This window comes from Ursus arctos, unplaced genomic scaffold, assembly GCF_023065955.2.
Source record: "Ursus arctos isolate Adak ecotype North America unplaced genomic scaffold, UrsArc2.0 scaffold_4, whole genome shotgun sequence".
Lineage (NCBI taxonomy): Eukaryota > Metazoa > Chordata > Mammalia > Carnivora > Ursidae > Ursus > Ursus arctos.
In genome coordinates, this window is record NW_026623056.1 from 37,326,477 (window position 1) to 37,353,800 (window position 27,324).

Consider the following 27,324-nt stretch of genomic DNA (forward strand, 5'->3'; position numbering starts at 1 on the left):
CTCTGGGAGCACGCAATCCCTTGGTGAGAAGGATACACCAAGAAAATTTTCACGTTGTTGCAACTTTGGCCACAAAAGCAACTTGTCGGCCCTCACCTTAGTGAACTGTTATTATGACAATATGGGCCATTTATCCTGTTGTCTTGGTTGCACATAGAGTATATAATCACTCAATTTTGTATCTCACCAGAACTATTTCCAAAAGGTAATGAAGGGTCAGCTTTCATTGTAGGGTTCCACGTTTACTGAGATAGTGGTGCCTTTTTTTTCCCATTTGGGCATTTGAGTCTGGGAAATTAACAATGATATAACTGCCAGCTGCATAAAGGTGGTGCCAGTTTTGTCAGCAACTTATGAACTACTCCCCAAAGGTATATGTCTGGGAAAAAACAGTATGAATGTCTTGCATAGCAGTGAAGAGGTGGACTTGTGTTACTTATAAAACCGTGTAAGAAAAACCATCAGCTCATGACTGAAACAGAAAACGTAATAATTGTTTGTAGAAGTGCATACTCTGGCCTGATTGACTAGGTGTGAATCCTGGTTCTGCCATTCAGTAGAGAGGCGATCTTTGGGAAATCACATAATCTCTCTATGCCTCAGTTTACATATTAATAAAATGAGGGTAATGACGTCTGATATCTAGCTACCCACCTCCTAGTTTTTGAGTTTTAAATAAGCAAATATACATAAAAGTACTTAGAATAAAACCTGAATACAGGGAAGGTTTATATTTTTGCAATTTTCTGATAATCTTTAGAAGTAAAGGTGAACATTAAAGAGCTTTCTCTCTCACCTTACCTCCTCCAAGAGTTACAAAACTGTAAGAAGATTGTTGCCACTTCTAGAATGTGGAATGATTTGAAAACAGCACTATTTTGTTTTAAAGCTCAAGCTCTGGTAGTGCAATTATGCTAAAAGGAAACATACTTAACCTTTAACCAAGACTAAATTAAGCAAAGTTGTTTTTACACTCCCCTTTTAAAAGGAAACAAATCATAAGAAAATACTTCATTATTAGAGATGTCTTCAAAAAGCAACTTTAAACATCCTTGTTATGCCTGGGGTCGCTGTGTTGTCAGTACAATCTCCAATGTCTATGCATTTACAGTTTTGTAAAATTAGAGGGCAAACAATCTTTTGGTGGGTCCCTGTGGTGTGAAAATGTTGGGGTTTGGGCTGAACTTTCAGAAAGAATTCTTGAGACGTTTCGGTGCAAAAGGTGATTTTATTAAAGCACAGGAACAGGACCCAGGGGCAGAAAGAGCAGCACTGGGGTTGTGACAGGACTGATTAATATACTTTCAAGTTGGGAGGGGGTTAGGGATAGTGTAAGTCTCTAAGGAATTTTGGAAGCAAGGTTTCCAGGACCTTGATGGGACTAGCTATTGTTAGGAAAAGGTCACTTAATACTGTCTAATAAAACCTTAGTCATGAGATCCTTCAGATGTGTATGAGTGGGCCATATGCTTGGAGGATGATTGCCAAGATATATCCTGGGGTGGGATGGGGGATAGAGATAAAGGAATTTTCCAAAAGAAATTTGTGTATGTTTTATATGTTAAAGTAGACTTACAGGATCCTGGGGGGCAGGTCAGGATAATGTTAAGCTAAGCTTGCCTTTTGCCCTTAGCATAGTGTCAACATCGAGGCAATTGAGTTCCTAGAGGAAGGTCACTCTACCAGTTTTAAGGACTTGTCAATGGCTATAGGCAATAAGGGAATTAAATTTTTTCTTTTCCCATTGTTTCCCACATCACCTGGACTCCTAGAAATATAAAAAAATACTGTGAACATGTACATCTTTCTAAAGAAAGAGACCCGTGATTTTCTGTCATCTTCTCAGAGGGACTTATGACCCCCCAAAAGATTAAGAACCATCCTCAATGGGGCGCCTGGGTGGCACAGCGGTTAAGCGTCTGCTTTCGGCTCAGGGCGTGATCCCAGCGTTATGGGATGGAGCCCCACATCAGGCTCCTCTGCTATGAGCCTGCTTCTTCCTCTCCCACTCTCCCTGCTTGTGTTCCCTCTCTCACTGGCTGTCTCTATCTCTGTCGAATAAATAAATAAAATCTTTAAAAAAAAAAAAAGAACCATCCTCTGTGGCAGAATAAGTTTTTCATCTTTAATGAAGATAAAATTATAAAATCCTATTTACCAAGGCAGGAAAATCTGCTAGTATATCTTAGGTTTTTAGTTGAAAGAATCAAGGCAAAAACGTTATTGTTTCTGGTGAACCCTTAGCTAACCAGAATTTAATTAACCAGCATTCCAGGTAATCAATGTTTACTTGTACCAAGCAGCAGTCATTCTTCAATATATTAGCTGAGCTAGTATTTCATCCAGAGAAAATGATGAATTTTATTTACTGTTAATTCTTTCTTTTCTGTTCTTCTAGTTTTGGAATTATTAACATTTTCCATAGTTTTGTAATTGTATATTTCTTATGATATGCTTAGGAATAAGAACATTATATAAATGCTCCAAAATCATTATTATATCTATCTTATTAATACAATTTAGTAGAGAATATTTATACTCATTCAGTCCAAATGTATTGTGGAATAAAGTATCTGAAACAGGACAGGGGATAGTTGGAAAGAAGGGAATTTTACTGACCTCTGAAATCTTAAAAATGTGTTGTATTTCTTATGCACTGTGCTAATGTTTAAATTCACATTAACTTTGATGTTTTTTAATTGCTTTTATTAATATGGCTTAAGAGAATATTTTAAAATAATTGATTTATGAATTCTTAGAAAGGGTACACATTCCAAGCTCAAAAACTTTAAAGTTTTTAGTTGAAGGAGTTTAAGTAAATAATTCAGAAATGCATTCTGTTTACCTGTTAATAATTAAGCAGGTTAGACTGTGTACTTTTTATAGTCATTGAGTTTTAATTTATTTATTTGTTGGTGTGTTGGTTTTTAAGAATTTATTTAAGGCATTCTGCTATTGGGAAATAAAAATGAACAGAGTAAAGCTGCACATAATATAAGAAAGGGATTGGGTTACTTTTAAAGAGACAAGTGACAAAAAAAGAAATTGACTGGATTTTAGGATTAAAAGAAGTATTTAGTACATAATCTTTCTGAACTTTTCCCCTCTGTTTGGAGGGGAAACTGAAATACCTAACAGCAAGTATGACTGAGTCAAGTGAATAGTCTTTTGTTGTTGTCCTAGAGCCTGGTTCAGTGGAACTTGATTTGATCTTAGATGGCTTCATTATGGGGTTTGGTCTGGTCACTTTAATGGATTCTTGGAGAAGTCTACCATAGAACTTATCAGATTCTCTGGTGCTTTAAAAACTCTGGTAATATTCAAAGCCAGAATGTGTATCTTCATTCTAAGAAGCACCCAATTATGGACTAGAACTGAATTAGCCTTTTTCAGTATTCGAGGGACTGCATCTTGTCCTCTTGACCATGTATGTATAGGTTCTTCCTGAGGTTCTTTAAGGATTATAAATTGGTTTTCATTTGCCATTTTCGATGAGATACAATCAAACTTCATATTTAAATTTTTATTTAGTGAAGACTTATTTTCTATAATATCAGTATGGGATAGCCTTTAGCAGTTTCTATTTGTTTTGCTGTAAGGTTATCATTTGCTTGCTCTTAATTTTTATTTATTTGAAATTGAAAATATAGTGGTCCTATAACTGAAATTGATGCATGTTCTACTTGCTTTCTTTTATAATAAATAGTATGCTTACTATATAAATATAGCCTCAAACTTCTCAAGTTTTCTACATTCCAGGCTGTGCATTTCTTTGAAAATTAAGTTAAAGATGTGATCGATTAAAATTTGGCTCCTAGGAATCTAAGAGATATAATTATAGGTGGTTGCTCTTTTTGTTTTTGACAAATCTTATTTTTCTTTCTTTTCTTTTTTTGAATTTTCTTTCTTCTTCTTACCTCCCTCCTTGCTCCATCTTCTTTCCTTCCTTCCTCTTTTATTTTTATTTTTTTAAAATAAAGGTGGCCTTCAAAAATAGAGATAGATATACCTTTCAACTGGCTTTCTTAACATTCAGGAAATCTAGTAATATGTCATCTAATCTTTTTTCTGCAATATAGACTAGGTCTTGTTTTAGTGACTTTAATGTTTATAAAAATAATTTGTGTTTATTATAGAAAATTCGTAAAGAAATCACAAGAAGAAAAATATCTGCTGTAATCTTAATATCTGAGATTAGCGCTAGGAATAATTTAGTATATAGGTCCTTACATGCTTTTTCTAATGCATACATGTTTTTTCTGATACATAGATAGACACATACATGCAGATCTACATTTATTCACAGAACCAAACATTGCATATATGCAATGTTTGGTCTATATATGTATATAGTATACACAAAATCATTAAAAATTGTTATGATTAGTAACATTTTGCAATCTGCTTTTTAAGCTTAATGATGCTTTGTAAATTTTCACTTGCTATATTTAATGAAAGCTGGCCATTATATCACATATCATTTATTTAACCAGTTCACTGTTTAGACTATTTAGGCTATTTTAATTTCCATTCCTTTCAGTACAGATTAATTATTACAGAATATTCATTACAGATAATTATCTATTACAGATTAATATTATTTTACATATATCTTATCTTGTGTTCTTCTATTGCAAATTGCCTATTCATTTGAAAAAAATGAGAACTTTGTTTCATTTATGTATTTATGGATTATTAACTATGGTGTCATATACATTAAAATATTGATCTGTTTTATTGTTGGCCTCATATTTATTCAAGATATTTTTTGACTTTGAAAAATTTTTAATTTTAAGTAGTGAAATTCATGAATCTTTATGCTTATGTTATATTCTACTACTGTCTTGTGTCTTAAAAGGCATTCTCACCTTGGAATTCAGAAAATTATATACAAAGGTTTTTTTACAGCTCTTTGATTACTTATTATATTCAGAAGTATCAATCTGTTTTATATTTTGGTGCCTGGTAAGAGGTAAGGAACAAAAAAAATTCTTTTCCTATATAATTAGTCTCAACACTATGAAAATGCTACCTGTAAGACTTACACCATATTAGAGTCCTTGTGGTCTATTCTACTGATCTGTCTCTTTCACTGCCAATATCACACTGTCATCTATATTTCAATCTTTGGTGAAAACTAACCTTGTTCTCTACTCCTTTGCTGCAGGGTCAAAAACCAATACTTGATGTTTTTTTCTGTTGTAACCTCCTATTTGGTTTTATTTTTTAAAATTTGAACTAACTATGAAGCATTAGAACTACTAAAGATAATTTTATTTATTTATTTATTTTTAAAGATTTTATTTATTTATTTGACAGAGATAGAGACAGCCAGCGAGAGAGGGAACACAAGCAGGGGGAGTGGGAGAGGAAGAAGCAGGCTCATAGCAGAGAAGCCCGATGTGGGGCTTGATCCCAGAACGCCGGGATCACGCCCTGAGCCGAAGGCAGACGCTTAACCGCTGTGCCACCCAGGCGCCCCTACTAAAGATAATTTTAGTTCAATATAGTTCAACAAGATTTACTGAATGTTTGCTATATACCAGTCCCTGTGCTTGTATTAGGAACACATAAATGAATTGGAAACCTGTATGGTAGAATCCTGTGCTAGAAAAATGTATTAATGTGATGGAGGCAGACAAAGTGTGTAAATGGTCAAGATAGTGGCCTAATATTGATAACTTTATTTTTTCTGATTCTTTTTCACTTTTTTTTAATCTACGACATATTGACTCTAGCCATTTTATATGCTTTTCTTTTTTCTTTTAAACCCAGAAAAGATTAAGTGACATTGGTTTAACAGAGTTAGATTGACTCAGGCATATGAAGTATGATGACATTTTTCATATTCATGTAGTCTGTTTTTTTCTAATGAACTGATAATTGTGTCTTCCTATTTTCAGTTCTGTAAATTTTTATTGAATTTGTGCTAGGCACTACTTAAGGAGCCATAAGGAAAGAAAAATGAATGTCTTTGACAAATTTATATTTTAGTGGGAGAAATTCATTATTTATAAAATAATAGCAATATAATAAAATAATAGATATTAAGAGTGTTGTTTGCTGTGTGCATTGTACAAAGCGAGGTAATATATATTAACTCATTTACCTCTTATAATAGCCCATCTAATCCCCTAGATACTTTTTTTGACTCTGTCTCACTTCATGCACACTTTTTCTTATTGTCACCTCCTCGGAGAAGCTTTCCTGTCCAAACCAATTTAAAATATCTGCCCATGTCACTCTCAATGCCGTTAATTTACTGTTTGCACTCATGGTACTTAATTATATGACATTATAAGTTTAAGTTGTAGAAGTTTGTAGTTGTGAAAGAGCAAAGTTTTATAAAATTTAACTTCTTTAAGTCCAGATTTCTTTATCTGTAAATGGATGCAGACTTAGTGCTTGTCTTATAGGTTGGTCAGTCTGTTCATGCTTTCATTCAATAAATATTCACTGATCTTAGTATATGGTGGACACTCTTCATGAAAAAAGACAGTGTCTGCCCTTATGGCACTTCCATTCTAGTGGGGCAGACAAGAGATAAATAAAAATTACTTTTATAATATATCATGTAATGGCCAAATTAATTTTCTCCAAATTAAATTTCTCCACCTCATCCCTACAATCTGAACATTTTTTTCTAGTTTTAGTTATTTTCTGTTTATCCATGATTAACGGTTCTAATCACACTCCTTCTAAAAGATTCTAATTTTCTAAAGTTTGGTGTTGCAGGGTAAATGTGATATTACTCAGATATCCTGACTATAAGCACCTTCCTTTCCTCAATCCCATTTATCAGTACAGCTTAAACTCAGGTTTGTTTTGGTTTACTGGTATAGTTTGCTGTTTGATTCTTTGTTTTCCCTTCATAAAATATTATTTATGCATATTAAAGATCCAATCAATTAAAATCCTTAGATCTTTTTCATTTTAATATTTTTTTATTTAAAATTTTTTTTTCTGTAGATGCACTGGCTGATAGGATTGGCTTATGTTTATGTATGCATTTCCATTAGTAAAACTGCTTTTAAGATTTTGAATGGCTGAATCTCTGTGGAGATTATTAGTAAATATGACATCAAGGTCATCATTGAGATTTCAGGGCAAATTTAGAGGGGTAATTTTTGAAGGACATAAAGTATCAAATTCAATTTTTAATAGGAGAATTGTTTCTAGTAAATTTTTTTTTTTTATATTCAGACTCACCAAATTGGCCTTAAAGGCACCTCAACATCTTGCCTGCTTTACTGCTCCCAGTCCTAGCTTTGAGTATATACTATCAAATGCATGTGGATGGAAAAGAATTTAAAACTGATTCATCCATTTGTTTGATATCCCTGCCTCCAAATCTGAGTAGGACCCTACAATAATAGCCTTGCTTGCTGAGACAGGAAACATAAAGCCATGTTCTAATGTCGGTGTATTAGGTGCTATATACCAGTTCAAGCATATTGAACATGTTACCCTCTGTTCCCTGTTTCTTTCCATCCATTTACTTTTCATTCTCTGGACTATCTTCCTTTATGCAAATCTCTTTAATATCACTCATTATTTTGAGGATAAGGCCTGTGTTTTCTGTTTTTGTTTTTCTTAACTCATCAGTACTTACCACTATATTATACACAGTAGATCTTTACAAAATCTCTGATAATTAAGAATAGATAAATACATGGGATAAAACTATTTGGGATTAGTTTTTTTTCGATTATACGAACATAAATGTAAAACCTTAATTGTGTAAATTAAGAAAGCTGATTTTTTTAAATGTTTTTTTATTATATTATGTTAGTCACCATACAGTACATCCCTGGTTTTTGATGTAAAGTTCGATGATTCATTAGTTGCGTATAACACCCAGTGCACCATGCAATACGTGCCCTCCTTACTACCCATCACCAGCCTATCCCATTCCCCCACCCCCTCCCCTCTGAAGCCCTCAGTTTGTTTCTCAACGCTTCTAATAATACTGTAATACCCTGGTCTATATTCTAAACCCTGTACACGCAGTGATTTAAAGCATATATTTGTGCTATACTTTACTTTGTACTTGCACTGCACATACAGAAATGAATGTGTTACCTTTTTTTTTCTTTTTGAAAACTATAGATATTAGTTGACACACACAAACTCAGCTACCTACATCTCATGACTAGTTATAGACATGCTATGGAAACGTAAATTGCTTCCTTGGAAGATTTCTAATTTTAAGTATTTCCTTTTTACAGTCACACAAAAAGAAGTATTAAGGATTGCCTTTTAAGACTCTGAAGACTGAAGGTAATGTCCAGTGATATTTTCTTGAAAGTGTTTTGTCTTCTTGAAAAGTTTCACAGTATTTAAGGACTTGGGTTTACTGCCTCAGATCTTTCTTGCCCTTTAACACATTAAATATCTTTTTCTATGTCTACCTAAAAAATAATCTGAAATTATAAGTCAAAAAAGAAGAACCCTTGTGTCATGTCAGAATGTCTCAGCCTAATTGGGTGTTGCTGTACCTCTTCTTCCTTCTATATGGGATTGGATTATGGCCCTTCCCTGTTTTTGAAATCAGTTTGGAACTCTTCTGGTTTTATACCTTTCCCTTTTCTTAAATAGACATATTGGCTCAAAGCCAAAAAGTTAGCACCCATTCCTCCTCAGGACGAGCTTTATAACTAACTGTATGAGATAAAAATACGTTTGTTACAGACAACAAAACCATGCAGGAAATCATGCAGATGAAATTTAGTGGCTACTTGTAGTCAGAAGTCCAGAATTTCAGGCAAGAAGAGTACAATAGACTTGTGTTGTTTCATTGTGTATAAAGAGCTCATAGGCATTGAAGAAGGTTTCTGAGACAAGAAGGGGCTGTAATTACTTTGCTTCTTACATGCATGGTTAGATCTTCCAGCGAGAATAACATGGTAGGGTAATTTATTATAGAAGAGTAAATCACAGATTACATTGGAGGGGGATGGGGTGCTGCGATCCAACCATCAGTTTTGTGAATACATACACTTAAGCATGTGTGATAGCTTGTTTTTAATTTCTTTACACCAGTGCACACCTCAAACATTCCGTTTAGCAGTGGGATATGCAAATTGTTCCAAATGCAGCAGCAGTACTTTCACCTGAATGTCAAAACTGTCAGAGAGCTTTAAATCAAATCTTTATAACATTTTTTAAAAACCAGCCAGCCCCAAGATTGAGGCACCAAACTCACTGCAAAAACTTGATTCCTATGCTTTCAAAATGCTCCAGTATGTCAACAGGGTAATGTCAAAGTTCTAATTCACCTGCTTTCTAATTTTAACCTTTTAAGGATTTTATTTTATTTGGCTTAATTACGATATTTTCTACAAATTAATGATAAATGCCTTGATTAATAAAACCAAATGTCAGAGAAAATGACAACTTGATGAAAAATTAATACTCGGCAATATTTTAAGGTACAGAAGTACTAAAGATGTACTCTTAAACCTCATACTTCATCAGCTCTTTTTGAAGGTGGGTAACAGCATTATTCTTGCACAGTTTCCATAGCCACATATGTAGATGTGTTTTAGCAATATAATTCTCAGCTGTTGTTTTTACTACTAGCTGTTATAGATAGAAATGTATTCATAATTTTTAATCTTTCCTTTTCCTCACGATATTATTTATTTTTATTTCACTAAATCAAGGTAAACTATATTTTTGGTTGGTTGTAGAGATGAAGCTACCACATTAAGCATCCAAACAGCAACGTACGTGTGTGTGTGTGTGTGTGTGTGTGTGTGTGTGTGTGTGTGTATTTCAAGAGATCTCATGGTATAAAATGTAGTAGTTTGCGACTGGATATCTGTTAGACTGTTAATTCATTTGGTTATGAGTATTTCAGCTGGAATATTTAAAAATTATTTAGTAAAAGTATTAAATACAAAAGGAGAGCACCTCTATTTCAAAGGGAAATAGATTTTAATATGGGGATTTACATTTTTCTCAACGTTTTTTTCCTGAGGTTTCATTAAAAGACCTGAATACCAATAAAGAGTTGTAATTTGCTTTTTTCCTATGAACTGTTGGTTAGATTAAAAAAAAATGCTAATGATTAACAAGTATGACTATTTTCCCCCTTTTACTGAAGATTATGGAGTTAAAAGAATTTTAAAGATTCCATTATTTTTCCATCTTCACAAATATCAGGATAAATTTTGGATATGAATACTTAATTATTTGATTAAATGTTATGCAGAAATAGTACTATGCAGGAATTATAGTCTGTGTTGGTTTTTTGTTTTCATATTTCACAGATGAAGCTGCCAACCAAATGAGGGAAGGCACAATGGCCTCTTCTGTGTTGTGCTTTTGTTTGGTTTGGTTGTTCAGGGATAAAAAGACCCACATAATGCACTATCAGTGAAATGGACACACTTTGACCATCTGTTCATATAACAACATGATGGCCATACCTATCAACAGAAATTTCTGCCAACTAATGTTAAAATCACCTTTTTTGTTGTTGTTGGTGGTGGTAAGATGCTAGGAATTCCTAGATAGGTGTTTCAGGCATGTTGCTATGCATAGTAAGATAAATAGAGGTAAATGTTGGTCAACATCTTGTAAATACAATTATGCTAATCCCAAGGAGAAACATTCTTCAATGGAGATTTCTGGTACTGTTTAAAATTGGAGATGGATTGTGTTGAATCTTCTTTTAGCTGGCCATAGGTTTTATTGTTTTTGTGTATTGTCTGGTTCCAGACATCCAGTCTGTACTGGCAAAGCTGCTTGATCAGTAGGGGCCACCAACATCGCTGCCCTGACTGCTTTACATACCTGCCATGAATAATAGATTTGTCAGCTAGTTAATCATTGCATTCACCGTCTCTGTTCCTTCTTAGCTCATCACTGCCCAGAGAAGTTTAAGTTCCTCTGTAGCACAAAGCTTCTATTATGTTTCTATACCTGCATTTATTTGTATACCAAAGCATCTATTCTTCTTTTTTCAAATACTGATAAATAAGACATGCCACACTTCTTTGACAATTCTTCAATTACATATTAAACAATGTACTTTCCCGCCTTGTTGATTATATCCTTCTGCCTTTCACCACTTTACTTCCATATACAAAGCAATTAACTTTTATTCATTAGTTACAGGATTTGGTCAAGGAAATACTAACACCTACCTCACAATTCACAACTTCGTAAGTTTCTCATTGAGATTCTAGTTATTTGGGTCAATACTTTAAGAGAATGTTATCATTTCCCCAAAAATGTTTATGAACAAAGGAGGTAGACTAAACCCAAAATAATCTTAAAAGACTTTTGCTTGATGTGACAATGTTTGATCCTAGAAATGAGGACAGCTGACCAAACCTTATACAGTTAAGAGTCTTTAGTTTCAGGAAGTTGGAGTTGATTTTTTAAACTTTATGCTGGTGTGAACACACACAACAATCAGCTGATGTTCTTTGAAAAATCTAAACCTTATGGAAATTTAAACCCGTTAGATTATCTCTCATCCAACAGAAAAAAAAAAACAAAACCCCAAAACCTAAAAATAAATATGTTTTCTAATGGACTTAATATATGTAAATTTCCAGCTTTAGTACTTATAATTTGACCATACCTTCTCTCTAAATGACTTTTTAGTCCTTTTGGAAACTGTGTTCTCTCCTTTAAGCTCACATTGTTTTACTCTGCAAGCTCAAGTAATTGAGACCTTACTGGTTTGAAAAGATTAAGGCAGCTTCCGGAATTGCCTACTGTATGACATAAGTACCAGTAGAATGATCAGTTTCTCTCAATAGGATTCATTTACCTTCATTTCCTTTGCAAGCTTGTGTTTATTAATGAATAAACTACACTCATGAAACACACTGCTAAATAGATCAATCAAAAGATATCAAGAAAAACCGTGATCATTGTCCAAGATATGTAGGGGATTTGTGTTTCCTGCTTAAATGCTGCTTTCATTCTTCCTCCCTATCTACCATCCCCCCTAATATCCAGGTTTCTCTTTGTATCCTTTAGTGATGACAAGATGTTTTTTATTCCTCTAATGAAGTGGGAAACAGATTAACATGCTTTCTTCTTGGGATTTAGATTACTTATTATAGTACTGCTCGACGTATCTTTGTAATACTCCCCAACCTCTACCCACAACTAATTAGTGACTTTCAGAATTAGGGAAAATATTGGTTGTGTGGTGGCTCTATATTTACCAGTGATCAAGGAAGTGTTACTAATACACTTGTCAGTATTAAAAAAGAATTAAGTAAATAAAGGGCCAGATGGCCGAGCCCAGGACCTATCAAGAACCCAGTATGTGTGGGCTGGTCCAACGGAATGACAGAAGCATATTACCAGGCTAAGTGGAATCAGAGTTAGGTTTTCACTTATAAGAAAAAGGCCATTTTTCAAATGTGTTTTCTTATGATAATAGTGATTTACATGTTCAGACCTCATTTGTACTAGTAACATTCAAAAGCATATAGCTCCCTGTATATCAAGAGACAGGAGTGTTTATATGTATCAGAAAAGTCTCTTGGAACAGGACATAGTGGCATCAAAGTAATGCATTACTATGTAAGCATTTTTGCTGGTTCAGAGAAGAATCCTGCTTTGTTCTCTCACAAAAACCTATGTGTTTACTGTTACAGCTTAATTATTACGTTTTATTTTAATTGAATATTTGTCTCCCCCAATAGACTCTACTATGGCTTATGATATAAGGAACCTGGTTATGTAGAGGTTGTTATAGTGTATGGCCAGATGGGGGACTAGTAAATATTCTTTAAGTGTTTTCTTACAATAAGAGCATTACAATAGTGGTTATAATAAGATTAACTTAAAGTGAAGAAATAGAGAAAACAAATTCCCTTCCTTTCCTGTGATTTAATTGTCTTTACATGTATACATTTATAAATATCTTGTTTCCTACTGTAATTTCTATTTGCATTTATTTTATCTTATTTTGCAAGTAGGTACTTTTGGAAGCCGTTTTAAATCTTCATGGTTTCTGGGATAGATAGATGGGTTAGTGAATTGCTGGGTAGGTAAACTGACTAAATAGAATGTACATTTTGGGGGGGCGCCTGGGTGGCTCAGTTGGTTAAGCGTCTGCCTTCGGCTCACGTCATGATCTCAGGGTCCTGGGATCGAGCCCCTGTAGAGCTCTCTGTTCAGCGGGGAGCCTGCTTCTCCCTCTCCCTCTCCCTCTGCCTGCTGCCCCGCCTACTTGTGCTCTCTCTCTGTCTAATAAATAAATAAAATCTTAAAAAAATAAATAGAATGTACATTTTTAAAAGATTTTTCTCAGCTACACAAATAATGGAGAGAATATTAGCTAACCATAGGCCTCCCATCTTCTTTCTCTCCATGCCTTCTTTCCAAACTCCAGCAGATATTTAGGAACTTCCTAGGTGCTAGATATAACTGCTGAACAATAGAGACATAGTCTTTATTCTTGCGGGGCTTTCTGTCTAATAGGAAAATATAATAAACACATAAATAAACATTACAAACATAGATATGTAATTAAATGGCTTATTTTGCTGAACTCCTCAATTCTGGCATGAGTTAGGGAATTTATAGTGGAGTAATTATCTTCAATGACCTGACATATTAATAATAGTAGATCACTTCTAGATTAAAAAAGTGCAGGTTTGCCAGATTATTTCAGATTATGTTTTATGGGGTGGGGCCTTGGGATGAAGATAGATAAAGCAATACTTGCTTTCAAGGTGAGTCATAAAGAAACCAGTTTCATAAACCTGGCTTACTATATATGATGTAGGTGACCTTAATATGTGTTTTCAAATCTCAGATTGAAAAATCATAGGAGTTTTTTAAATGACAAAATATTCTCTCTTATAAGGATTGTTCATTAATAGTCCAGAGTTTACCTGTGAATTGGGTTGTAGTAATGGTGATAAAGTAATAGGTGATAGAAATGTATATTTTTCCTTTCTCTCTTTGGATACGTGTGTGGAGTATTTTTGTCTTCTGATCAGATTGTTCATTATGCTCCCTTTGGATGTGTGTACTGTTTGGCCTTCCAGCCTTGCATGCTCATTCAAAGGCATTCCAAGTCATTATGCTGGACTTCAGCCTTGTTCAGTAAAAAGGCCATTTCCTCCATCAGCTGTCCACTTGGACATACATCCTTTTTACTCTCAAAAAGATTTTATATGCATTCAGAGTATATTAGATGGATTTGTCAAATTACTCACAGATAATCAGTTTTTTAAAGTTATAATTTGAGCTATGACCTCTCAAACTGTGAATTATAAGGTTTGACCCTTTGGTTCACTGTTTGACACAGCAGCCATTAATTACAGTTTTTAAAGGACATTTTATTTCAGTTAGAATTTGTGTTATGAAAACAGTTTAAGTATTTTTTTCCTTTAACTTTCAGGAATAGATGCTGAAATGTAAATGTATGTATGTGTGTTTACGTATATATTTAGTTTTTGTATTTATTAAATATTATAGATAAATATGTTATATATAATAGCTATTATATTTGAATATAAATATTGTATATAAATATAATAAATTGCTAACTTGCATAATCATGCCATAATCAAGTGTATTTATGCATATTTTTACCACTACATTAAATCTGTTATACATACCCATAAAGATTTTTCTATTATAACCTGTGAGTGAACACTAAGATCATACTTATTTTATATAACTCTGGTATGAGGAGGAGAGTGACTTTTTAAATATGTTTATCAGGGTGACAGAGACTTTATTTGAATCTAGGCTTTTCTCTTTTCTTTTCCTTGACCAAGGGTACAGAGGTGGGTACATACCTATGAGCGCCCGGTGTCTGACAGTAATTTGAAAGTCCTCTAGATGCAAAGTAGCGTGATGAGGGAGAATATAAACTGGTCAGGTGATTTTCATAGATGGGTGTAGCTCAAGGTACTGAGATGAAAAAGACATAGCAGAAAGGTTGGTTTAGCTAAGTGGAGAAAGATATCCAGATGTATGGATCTTTTTCTGATTAAGTATATAGCTTAGATTGTATTTGTTTCCCTTTAGACCAATTATTTGTGATTTTTAAGGAAATATTTATCTCTATTTTTTTCCAAAAGAAAAAGTAAAGGCAGTATATACTAACTAAATGTAGAATTTTCAAAAGACAGAAAATTTCTGAAATTAGTTGTAAGCAAATTTTTATTTTACTAAGTAAATTTAATCATTTTCAGATTTCCCAGAATGTCCTGGGATATGAATCTACTAGATTTCTCCCCACTAGCTTCCATTAATACATAATCAAACAATCTTTTAGATAGACACATTTTAGGAATTTTATTTTCTCATGGCAGAAAAAAAATAATTCTTTGTATTAAATGTAAGGGCTTGTAAATATACCATGGAGATTATGAAATTTGAAAATAGTTTTCAGAGAGCAGTACGCCGAGAAAAATTCAGTTTAATTTTCACATTTTATACTGACCTCATCTTTGTTTGATAAAGATATCTATTCACCTTTTCTTGTTCTTCATATCACTTAAAAGCTAGTACAGGATGACATTGAAAATTATTTTTATTTAGGTCCCAATCTACATCCTGAGCCCCTAATTTCCAAACTTCTTTCCCACTTTTCCTATCCTGCCTCACCTTCTTTCCCTAAGCATGCAATTCTTTCCACCCACACTGCACTGTTTGCTGTCTTCTTAACACACTATGTCCTGCCACGTTTTATGTCTTTGCCCTTATGGTTCGGTCAGCCTGCTGTGGCCTTTATGTGGCCTAGAAAAATGCTTTATTTATCCTCAAATACAGCATCGACATCTCTTTTCTTGGCATTTCCTTCACATTTGCTCACATGAATATAACACTTACTACACTATATCATAGTTAGTTTTTACTTATGCGTGTCTCCTTTCCCAGATGGTAAGCTTCTTGAGCGAGGGAATATGCCTTTTTCATCTTTGTGTTTGGCTTAGACCAGGTACTCAATAAATACTTCTCGAATTGGTTAGTCTATCCATAGACTTAGAGAAACTATATCATTAGTTGTACTCAGAATTTATTCACAACACAAACAGCAAAAAGGGATCCTTTAAAAAATATGTGTACTAAATTTCCTTTGTGTCACTACATGATTTCCTTTAGGTCTGAGTATTTGTTTTGGTGCTTATTTCTGTAGCTCAGTAAGGAAACAAAAGTTGTGTCCTATATGCTGTGATAAAGTTAAGTACAACTTTAAGACAAAAGGCGTTTATTAGGGGGAAAAAAAGGAGGACCAAACCAGTGACTTGTCAAAGGAGTTTTAGATCTTCACAAGTGAGATAACATGGAAATGGAAGGATTAATACAGAAAGTCTTCAGAGTGTTTAATACTCTAGAATTTTATAGTTATCACTATTGATGATTATACTTAGTTTGAAACAGCTTTGTATATGTATAGACTTACACAGGGTCTGAAATTTAGGCAATAATTAGCCTCTCAAATGGATCTGTTTGGAAAGCATTATAAAATAATAGCTCCCTTCCCAAAGAAAGATGCTGCTGTGTTCAGGCTGTGCTCATTTAATGGTGTCTCAACTGAAACAGGTACCTTACTTGCTTTGTTCTCCAGGAGCGGCTTTATAGATTTAAGCACTGAGTATACGGTACACAGTGGCACTATTAACAAATCAGAATGAGGCCAAGGGAAAACTCATCTAGGATCCACACACCTAAATGCAGTTAGTAAACAGAGACACTAACTCTCATTAAGCATAATTAAACCTAATATTGACTGTAAACTGTTACTTACCTTAAACTTCTCTGTAGAGAGTGTGGAAAGGGATTAACCTAGCAGATTGGGACATTAATTACTACCTCTTTCACATTAAAGTTACCATCAAGAAGGGCTATATTCATAAATAAAACATAGAGGGGATTGAGAGACTGAAAATATGTAAATTTACTTTATAAAAAGGAAAGAAAAGCCTAAATTAAAAAAAAAATAAGGGAGCTGTGAGCAATGCCAACCCCAGCAAAATGGAACTCTGGCTAATTACTACAAAAAAATAGGCTGAAATAATCACAGAAATGTGTCCTTGCCTTCTGACTGACAGAATCTGCTTCACAGGAGACTCCTGCTTAGCTGAGTACTCTTTTTTCATGCAAAGGTTCCCCCACCGCTGAATCTAATGTGGGGTTTGAGGAGCCAATGAAGGGACCCGGGAGAAATAGAATTTCTTTCCTTTTTTTCCCCTAGTCATTAATAGCTCTTTATTTATGAAATTGATTATAATGATTATATAAATGTTGTTAGACTTGTCAGTGAGAAGGCATAGTGCTGTTTTTTGTTCGGTCAAAATGGTCTGGTAACTGGTCTCCTGCTACTATTTAATAATCTCCTTCTTGGGTGCAATCTAAAGAGTATGTTGTGAAGGATATAAAAATGTCAGGTAAATTTAAGATCGACTGTTAAGTTTTTATATTATACTGCTGCCCCAAGGGGGTAGGCCAGGATCTGGGAGATAAGAATTTAAAGAGAAAAGCAAAGTAATGACAATACAAACTTATCTACCAGCCTTAAAATTGTCTTCAAAATCTCTCAGCCTGTCTTGCTTGCCATGAATGTATTCTGTTTTCTACTTGTTTTCTGTTTCCTTTTCAATAAGGAACCATATACTATACTCATTCATGGACTTTCTTATTTCTTCACCAGGGTGGGGTTCTTATTTTTGGAACTGAATCCGACCTACAACTTTGCTTATGGCTGTAGTATTAAACCAGAGTTTAGGTTCAACATTTTAGGCTCCTAGCCAGGTCTAGTGCTCTCATGCTAAATTTTATCTTTCAGGTGCTCATGAGCACCAGAGCAATATAGTAGCTGTGCATGTGAAAAAGGGAGCCTAGAAATTAAGCCTGGAAAAAAAAAAAAAGTATTCATTTTTTTAAGAGGATGTGAAGTTTAATTTTAGAATAAAACCCTTAATTTTTTCCCATGAATTTAAAGCTAGTTTCACAGCTCTCGAGATGAACTAATGAAACAGAAATAATTAATGGACAAAAATCTATCCTTCATTTCCCCCATTGAACAAAAATTCACAAACTGGTTGGATGACAGAGGATGAACAAAAACAGTGAGAGTAAGAGTACTTCTATCCTCTGTTCTTGTAACAATCGTGACATTACGAAATAACCATAACAATGGCACTCTTATTAATCAGACATATTTATACAGAATTAGTGTTGGCTTCTGCTCTATATTACCTTTAGTTTTACATGAACTTTTATTATCTATGCATATCAAAAGAGACATGGTGAATGAACAAAGAAGCCCTGTTATGAGACAAGTATTATTTGACATTTTGGGAAGCTCTTATTATAGGGTTTCCTCTTAAGTGAGAATAACGGGAAGGTTGTCATTAGTTGCACTATTACAGACACTCTGGATTGTTAAAAACAGAAATGGAGCCCACTTTTTTCCTTGAAGAAGATTCATCAGTTAGAACAGTTCGAATGATCCAAGACTTCTGTGACTTGTCCCCCCACCCCGCCAAGTCTTCTCATTTTATCATGTGAAACAATGATCCCATAAGGCATCTCTTAAGATCATTGTTTTTCCCTTGGTTTACAGAACTAGTTAGCTGTATAGTTCTCTTATTTTTTTTTTTTAGATGCATAATCATTTTAGATTTCTGGAAAATCTTTGATTAAGCCAAAATGCAAAAGTCTTGCAAGGTCTATAGTCCTACTGCAAACTGGGTGCCTTTTATTTTCCATATCCTAAAGAAGGCGGCTCTAAGTAAGTCCTCCTGAGATCTTCTCCCCAGGCTTATGACGGGTCTGACCGGGAATTACGGTGAAAAAAGCGTGATTATGGGTAATAAAGAATCTCCTCTTAAACTCATTGGGCCTGGACTTTTAGATTGATCAGTGGTTATCTATTTTTTTGTGTTTTGTTTTTTGTTTTCCTACAGCTTGGGATAAAATTTTAAGTCCAAAGAATAAAAATAACACTGTTAAAAAGAGGGTAGGTGAGTCACTACACTTGCAATATATCAGCTGCCTGAATAAGAACAGCGATTCTGAAAGTGGAGGAAGTAGAGATCAAAATCACCTCGGGTCTTCACATGAACCTCCCCCAAATGGACAATTATTGGTGTGGATACTTGTCTAAGAGTCAAGGATACTAGAAAACAGTTTGACCAATTGATAATTTAGCTGCTTTTATTCTTTTGAAGTTTAAATAGAGAGAATAGATTAGAGATTTTATTATTGCAGAATTTCCCCTTACCCTCCATCGTATCTTCCTGTCTTATCTTAACAGACACTGAGTTTGGGAGTTCAGTGAAAAAACCAACAAAATCCCTAATAACATATAAGCTCTAAGGAAGAAAAAAAGGCTGCTACTTTTGAAGTTTAAACACATGTAAAGGCAAGCCAAGTTTTCTGAATGAGCTACAAAAAAAAAAAAAAAATCATTAAACTCCTCCTAATCACCACCTATCCTGCATAGTAATAGGACAGGACAAAACTGTTTTGTACCTTAAAACATTTAAACTGAATCCTTTTAAAAAGTTGTTATTTACTTGCTTATTTGTTTTTAATTTCCAGTGTTTTGTATTATACGTTTCAAGTTGGATGCTAGAAAGATAGGCAAAGTGATTTAACTTGCGGCTATTCTATCTCTAAGTAGGAGGATACTTAAAACCTATTAAAAATAGGAGAGATATCCTTGTCTGGAGTCAGGAGATTCTTTGGCTTTGAATTCTAGGATGAAATGTCTTCTCATTTTAGGGACATTCACCAAGCCATCTATATACTAAAGAGCCATCACTCTATATACTTTTCTTTCTCTTTCTTTCTTTTTTCTTTTTTTTTCTTTTGCTTTTTATAAGGCACTTACTACCTAAATAGCACTGGAAGGTGGCTCAAAGCAGTATATATTTCTGCATGTCTTAAATCCCCCACCAGATTATAAACTGGGAGCAAGGAATGTATTATTTATAACTTTATATCCTCATCAGTGCTGTGGATATTGTAGGTATGTAGTGCATTTTTAGGTGATTCTTGTTTTTAATGTGGACAGGCTGAGGTCAGTGAGGAGAGTCACCAAATTGAAAGGTAATTCAGTGAACTTTTTAAATATCAGAATGTGATTCATCTTAATTTTCAAATACATAAAATTTTCAAGGAAATAACTTCACCTGTGACTCACAAATCACTAGTTTCCCCTAGTAGCCAATTATGTATAGCCCACCTATGACCTAATCTAAAGCTAGTTATACTTTGGGTTTGTACTATGTCCTTAGTAACAAATCCATCCTTTCATTCATTTAAAAACATTTATTAATGCTAACTATGTGTGAAGCATACAGATGAAAATATAGGGTGTTTGCTCTCAAGACACCTATGGGCTGCTGGAGTCTCAAATACAAAAGAATTCTGTGAGTATTAATACCTTAAGAGAGGACTAAAAAGGTTACTATGGGAACATAGTAGGAGATCAAGGGAGAATTCATAAAGATAATACTGGAATGGAGATTTGAAAGGTGAATAGGAGTGTGATACATGAAAGTGGGCAAGGGGGAGGGGAAGTGGTTGTATTGGGCAACATTCTAGGAAGACGTTAACAATGTGCAAGAAAGCTGGGAGGAATGGGAAAACCTGACTCATTCAACTTCATCTTAGGGTGGAAGTAATATTGGTCAGATTATAAAAGGCCATAAATCCTACACTAAGGAGATTGAATTTTACCTTATCACTGTGAGATGAATGTAAGATGATATATCCAAGAAAGTGGTGACCAAATCTATACCACATAATATTCAAATAGGTATGGAGGGTGGTGGAGGAGTCATGAATGAGCCAGCTTTCTGGCTTCGGTGAGTTTTAGTGTCATTTATAAAAAGATAGAAAATGCTATTGGCTATTACCCTCTCTTTTTTCCCAACTACACTTAAATTTCTCCAGAGATGTTTATATTCTCCATTCCCATTTCCTCGCCAATACATTCACCAGGTTCATCTTGTCTGTTTCAGAGACCTCATCACTTCACCAAACTCTTATTCAGATCTCTTTGGACATTTGATCTTGCTGATCACTTCCTTCTTTTTGAAATGCCTTTTCTGCCCATATTTTCCTGGCATCATGCCCTCCTGATTTTTTTCCTATGCCCTTTATTATTCCCAGATATTTCCTTTGTAGGCATATTCTCCCATATCCAGCTATTAAATGGTGGTAATCCTCAAGATTAGATTCAAAGCCCTTCCGTTGATGCCCAGCATTTTGGGTATCTTTGTAGTCACAAAACATTGAGATGTTTTCAGGGAATGTACCATAAGTCTTTTAAAGTTCTTTTTGGAGGACCATGTTTCAAAGGTTATATTTAAATACATATTATTTTATTCTTTATTATAAGTGATGTACAGTTCTCAACACATGCCATAGGGGAACCCATATGGTAAATTTGGTTGTAACTGTACATCCTATAAAAGCTTCCTGATGTTTATGTCTTAACCTTAGGCAATGATTAATCCTCCTTGAATCTCAGTTTCTTAATCAGTGGTATATGGGCAGCCATCCCAGCTCTAAGATTTCGTGATGCTGTGGTTTGATATTTTACAACTTGAAAAGGATAGTGAACTCTAAACGATGTTCAGATGACACTTTGAATTCCATAGTCAAAGTTTATAAAATATTTAACTGCCTTTTCCACATCTGCACTTCATACATTGCTTCCTTTATATATTTCTAATTCCATGTTTACTTTAAAAAATTTTAGACAGTTTTTGCCATGATATTTTATCAGAAGCTTTTTGACCATCTGAATAGATTGTGTATTCTGGTTATTGCACTTACAGATGCTTATTTAACCCCACAGGAAGCCCAGATGTAAGATGTCCAATTAACCACCTGTGGCTTAAGTTTTTGGGGGATCTTACCCTTTTGTACATATTTCCCTTGTCTGTCTTTGGTTACCAATGTTGCTTTTATTTATTTATTTATTTGTTTATTTATTTATTTATTTTTAAAGATTTTTATTTATTTATTTATTTGATGGAGAGAGAGAGACAGCCAGAGAGAGAGGGAACACAAGCAGGGGGAGTGGGAGAGGAAGAAGCAGGCTCCCAGCAGAGGAGCCTGATGCGGGGCTCGATCCCATAACGCCGGGATCGCACCCTGAGCTGAAGGCAGACGCTTAACGACTGAGCCGCCCAGGCGCCCCCCAATGTTGCTTTTAAACTTGCCTATTGTGACTGGTTCACATTGCCAATGTACTTTCAGTACTCTGTGAAAACAGCCACTTTAAGGACAGGTTAAGTTAGATATTCAGGGCACAGTATTATCCTTGGTCAGTGCCCATTTGATGCTAATGATTTATTTACATTTAGCTTATTAATTAATTTTGAAATTACCTTTGTATTTGTTATTATTTGATACTAGACTCTCCTAATTTGTATGCTCAAAATATATTTGAGGTGTGGGAATCTCCTTAATGTTTTCCTACTATGTGTGTGTGTGTGTTGTACATACATATTTATTTTTTGTTATTAATTTAGTAAAACTAATCTTCAAATTTTCCTACTTATTGGTAGCTAATTTATTACTTTGGCATACCAAAACAAAACAAAACAAAACTGAAACAACGACAACAAAAGAAAACTCACTTGGTATTGGTATTGGTGTCCCTTGTAAATTTAGCCTCATTTTTTTTATTTATTTACCTTACCCAACATCTAACAGATGCTTTTTTCTCCCTTAGGATAATTTTTACTACACTCTTGCAATATGCAATATACCTGGATTATCCCCTCAGACCTTCCACTCTGTGGCCTTCTTTTAGTCATCTGAGAAATTTTTCCATTTGAAAAATAAATGGTCTTTCTCTCATATTTCTTTGTTTTTATCATTTAAGCATACAGTGTGATATTCTCCATTTCCATTTTTCTCTTCCTTTGTGCTCAGTTTTTGGTCCTTGACATTTTATTGTATAAAAAAGTAAATGGTTGAGCAACTTGTATGATTTTCTGTTTTAAAAATACTCCCTTAAGCTTTGCTCTCTATCTCTAACTAATTGTCCATTAGTGTTCTTTAGAGGAAGTGAGAAATCAGTTCGTCTTAGGTTCTGGAAGGAAAAGAGCTGAATAATTAAGAGTATTTATGACTTTTAGCTTATGGCCTCTTTAAATTATAGTTACACATAGTTTGGTCCCAAGCTTGCCAGAAATGGGAGAGTTTATAAAAAAAATTAAGTGCAAGTTTACCATTTCTGCCTAGTTTATAAATTCAGATTATTTCTCTTGATATTTTCAAAATGTCTATTATTTTAAACTTGAAATCTGTAGAATAAAGACCTTATTCTGCTCTAAATAAGAAAAGTTCCCCCACTCAAGTGCAAATGTAAGTATTATGCTGCAATAGGAAGCTACCAGCTGATTTCAGCTTCTTTTAAAAATTTTTATATATTATACTGTTCCTTGATTCTGTGTGTAAGGATGGCAGATGAAGCATTATGAGCTGTTTATCACTGTCACACAAAGTCGGTCGCAGGAAGTAAAAAATATTTGAACTCTAAAAAAATATTACAGTATAAATCCTTTATACTAGAAACCATGGTTTCTCCATGGATCTTTTGTGTAGAAGATCCACCAAAGAGTAAATAGTCAACATAGATTGATGGTAAAAAATTCCTAAAGTTTCACTTTTAAAGGGGGCTTTAAAAATAACGAATCTTGGTTAGGCTTTAGGAAAAATCTCTCTCCTGAAATGTTATGTATTGAAAAGCACAGATATTTGTGTGGAGGCACTCAAATAGAGATGAATCCATTTTTAGTACATTGTGTGGGGAGTGACATGCATGGAAGTCCATTAATAGCAATGTATGTTGTGTTCTTTTCATTTTATTTTGCTAATGAATTTAGTATCAGATTGATGGGTGCTTGGAACAGAAGACAATTTGCAGAAGTAGTTAGAGCAGCATACATATCCCAACTAAAGGCCTACAAAGTGATCTTTATTGGGGGTCAAGCTCTAGAGACAAAAGGATAGGTGGAAACACGTGCTTCTTATCAAGTCTGAATTGAACTAGTAACCTTTTGTCTGTGGTCTTTCTTTACAGAGGGTGACATCACCTCCTAGGTAGCATTTAGAAATGTGTGGTGTTACAGTGACCTGGAAGCACTATTGTATTTTAGTGGATAGGGTAAAGAGATGACTAAGTCCTATGTTATGTCGACTGATTACTTAGAAGGGAGACTTGACCAGCTCTCAAAGCCAGCATTCTTGTAGAGAAATGCTATTTGGGCATTCAGATAGGTATCCTTTTAGCAGTAATTTTCAAACATTTTCATAATAACCCACTGAAAGAAATACAATTAAATCATAACCTAGTACACACAGACATATATAATTGAAATAAAAATTTCACAAGACAGTATTTACACTTCCTGTGTGTGATGCCTACAAATATGTTACATTCTATCCTATTTTATCTCATTCTACCTTATGCTATTTTTTCCTTTTCTTTAAAAGTCCACAACCCACTATCTTAATTTCAAGACCACTTATAGTATACCCTACAATTTGAAAAACAGTGTTGTGGAGATCTTTACATTTCCTGGTAAGAACAAGATAAAGACAAAATAACTGAAGAATTGCCTCTAACATGACTTGGTTTCCTTTTATCCCAACCAGAGCTTAAAATTTCCACGTGTGACTATGGTCCAATTTTGTTTTAGGAGAAGCTGGCCCCATATGCAGCCATCTAGGTATGAAGCCTAATTGCTTCCTTTGCCCTCTGTTGCCATGACAATGAGGAAAGAGACCCTGAGAACACTATCCCAGTTCACTCACAGCATTTGGATCCAAAGACTCAAAGTTGCCTCCATGGTGCATATTAGGAACTATGTGGTATTTATGTTAAAATGAACAGGATTCAATGAGATGAGAGTGAAACACTCTGCTCTTCCTGTCAAAGTGAGTCATCCCTAAGTTGTGGGATGGTGACTTGGCATATTGGGCGTCTCCCTTGCATGTTGTTGATTGAAACAAATGTGAAGTCAAGTAGTCTGCATGTTTTGGTGCAGTGCCCAATTTATCATGGTTGTATAAACTTAACAAAATTCTTGGCTTCTTAGAATATTGTCAGAATATTGGCTTCTCAGAGTATTTTTAAGGGGCATAGTTACTGATGGCAAGCCATTGTGCCTTAATTTTCTTCATGTCCTTCACCTGAAGTGATTATGCCAATTAAATCTAGTCCACTGTTCTCAGCTAAGGGAGGGAAAGGTTAATTGGAAAAAAAAAAGCAGCTTTTGTAATGATTTTAATACGTCTTCCTAGTAAAGGACCATTATTTGGCTCTCCAGGATACCTGCCCTGTTCTCTTAAGTCATCAGGAAACAGGCAGAACAACATTTAGTCACATGGAGGTGAATTGAGCATGGGCAATTTTCTGCTATCATCTTTCTGGTTCATGTGCTATTCTCATGAGCATTTGTCTACCTGCATGACTGAAAAGGCTGGGATTTAGCTTCATCCTTGATTTCGTTATGTTCATCCAGTGACAATTGTAGAATGGATTAAGTAATGAATTGGAGATTTATATCTGTAGGATCTGAGTGAACTCTATGAACAGAGCTCAGGAAACTGTATCCTGTTTATTTTGGTCCTCAACCACTTGGTGCACGGATGGATAGCTTACTTTTAGTTAGAGTGTAGAGGCAGATAGCAGGAGGTACAGCTATCTTGTTGCTGGCTATTGCCATTTAGGGACTTGCCCAGAAGTCTCTGGGGCCGGAGTTGTCAGAATTCATTCAGTCACAGGATGGCTAATGCTACTGTACTAGTTACCCTGGGCTGGTGAGGGGCAGAATGCTTGATCTCCAACATCCAGGTAACCATAGTAGCAGTAGTACTTGACCCACCTGCTCTGGTGGGATAGGTGGGATCGTTGTGTGGGATGAAGCATAGTCGAAGACTCCCACTTGTCAGTAATGGTAAAAGTGGTTTCCTTTGGAATGACTATTAGCCTTTCTATAGATAAAGGAACTTTATCTGCAGCAATGGCAGCTGCAATTGAAGGCAGCTTTGTTTCCCTTGTTTCCCAGTATTAGACAGGTCAGGGTAAAATCTACCTAGCTTCATAAGATGTTGTTCCAGCCAGGACCCAGTATCTATTCCTCTGCTATTTCTCTCAGCAAATGGCTTTTCATAGTATTTGCTGTTGAGTGTACTTGAGGTGTCACAAACATTCTTTTACTTTGGAAGAGACGTGTGATTATTCAGTTTTCACTTTCTCTCAGCATTCTTATTGAAGCATGCTGGAACTGGCACTTCTTAAACCCACTCTTTGCTTGGGTGGATCCATCTTGACTCCACAGTCTCAGCTTAAAAGATACCTCTCCAAAGCAATTTTCTCAGATTATTCTAAGGTAAGACCCTCTTGTTAATCCATACCACAGTAGCATGGTTATTTCCTCCTTAACATATATAGCTCTAGGAAATTGTAAGAGTGTGAGTGTGTGTGTGTGTGTGTGTGTGTGTATGTAGCAATAATTACATTTACACTTAGTGTAACTACTGACATGTTTGAATTATGTCTTATATTTTGCTTCCTGTTTTTTTCTGTCTCTTTTCCATTCCTCCATTTCCCATTCCCTGCCTTGTTTTGGGTTACTTGAATATTTTTTTAGTATTCCATTTTAATTTATTGATTATGCTTTTGACTATATATCTTTGTATAGTTTTTTTAGGGGTTCTGAGGTTTCCAATATACATACTTAAGTTTTCAGTCTTCTTAGAATCCGTATTTTATCACTTCAAGTTGAATATAGAAATCTTGCCACCATGTAAGTTCATTTACGCTCCCAGTTTTGCATTATTGTTGTCCTGTATTCTATCTACATACATTGAAACCCCATCAGATAATGTTATATTTTCAGTTTTAACTCTTAAACATATTTTAAAGAACTCAAGCAGAATAATAATTTATTATTTTTACTTACACGTTTATCATTTCTCTTGCTTTCTCTTTATTCTTGATGTATAAAATTTCTTTCTAGTATCATTTTCTTTCTGTCTGGAGAACTTCCTTTAGTAATTCTTTTAGAACAGTTCTCCAATCAACAAATTTTCTTAGTTTTGATTTAATCTGAGAAAGTCTATTTCACTTCATTCTGAAAATATATTTTTATTGGGTATAGATTCTTTGTTGACATTTTCTTCCTCTCAGCACTTTAAAAAAGGTGTGTCATTTCCTTCTGGCTTCTATAATTTCTTTTTTTTTCTTTTTTTAAAGATTTATTTATTTATTTTTGAGAGAGGGTGCAGTGGTGGGGAGAAGGGAGAGAGGGAGAGGGAGAGAGAGAAGCTCAAGCAGACTCCCTGCCT

General features: G+C 34.6%; 1 protein-coding gene across 36 annotated transcripts in view; it reads left to right on the top strand.

Moving 5' to 3' along the window:
* The window catches only part of ZBTB20 (zinc finger and BTB domain containing 20), a 780,933-nt gene that overhangs the window by 145,944 nt on the left and 607,665 nt on the right, over positions 1-27,324 (top strand). For all 36 annotated transcript variants that reach the window (XR_008957295.1, XM_048215038.2, XM_048215024.2 and 33 more), the window contains one exon: positions 8,229-8,280. The gene's annotated coding sequence lies outside the window, so the exon portion shown is untranslated. The remainder of the gene's footprint in view (positions 1-8,228; positions 8,281-27,324) is intronic.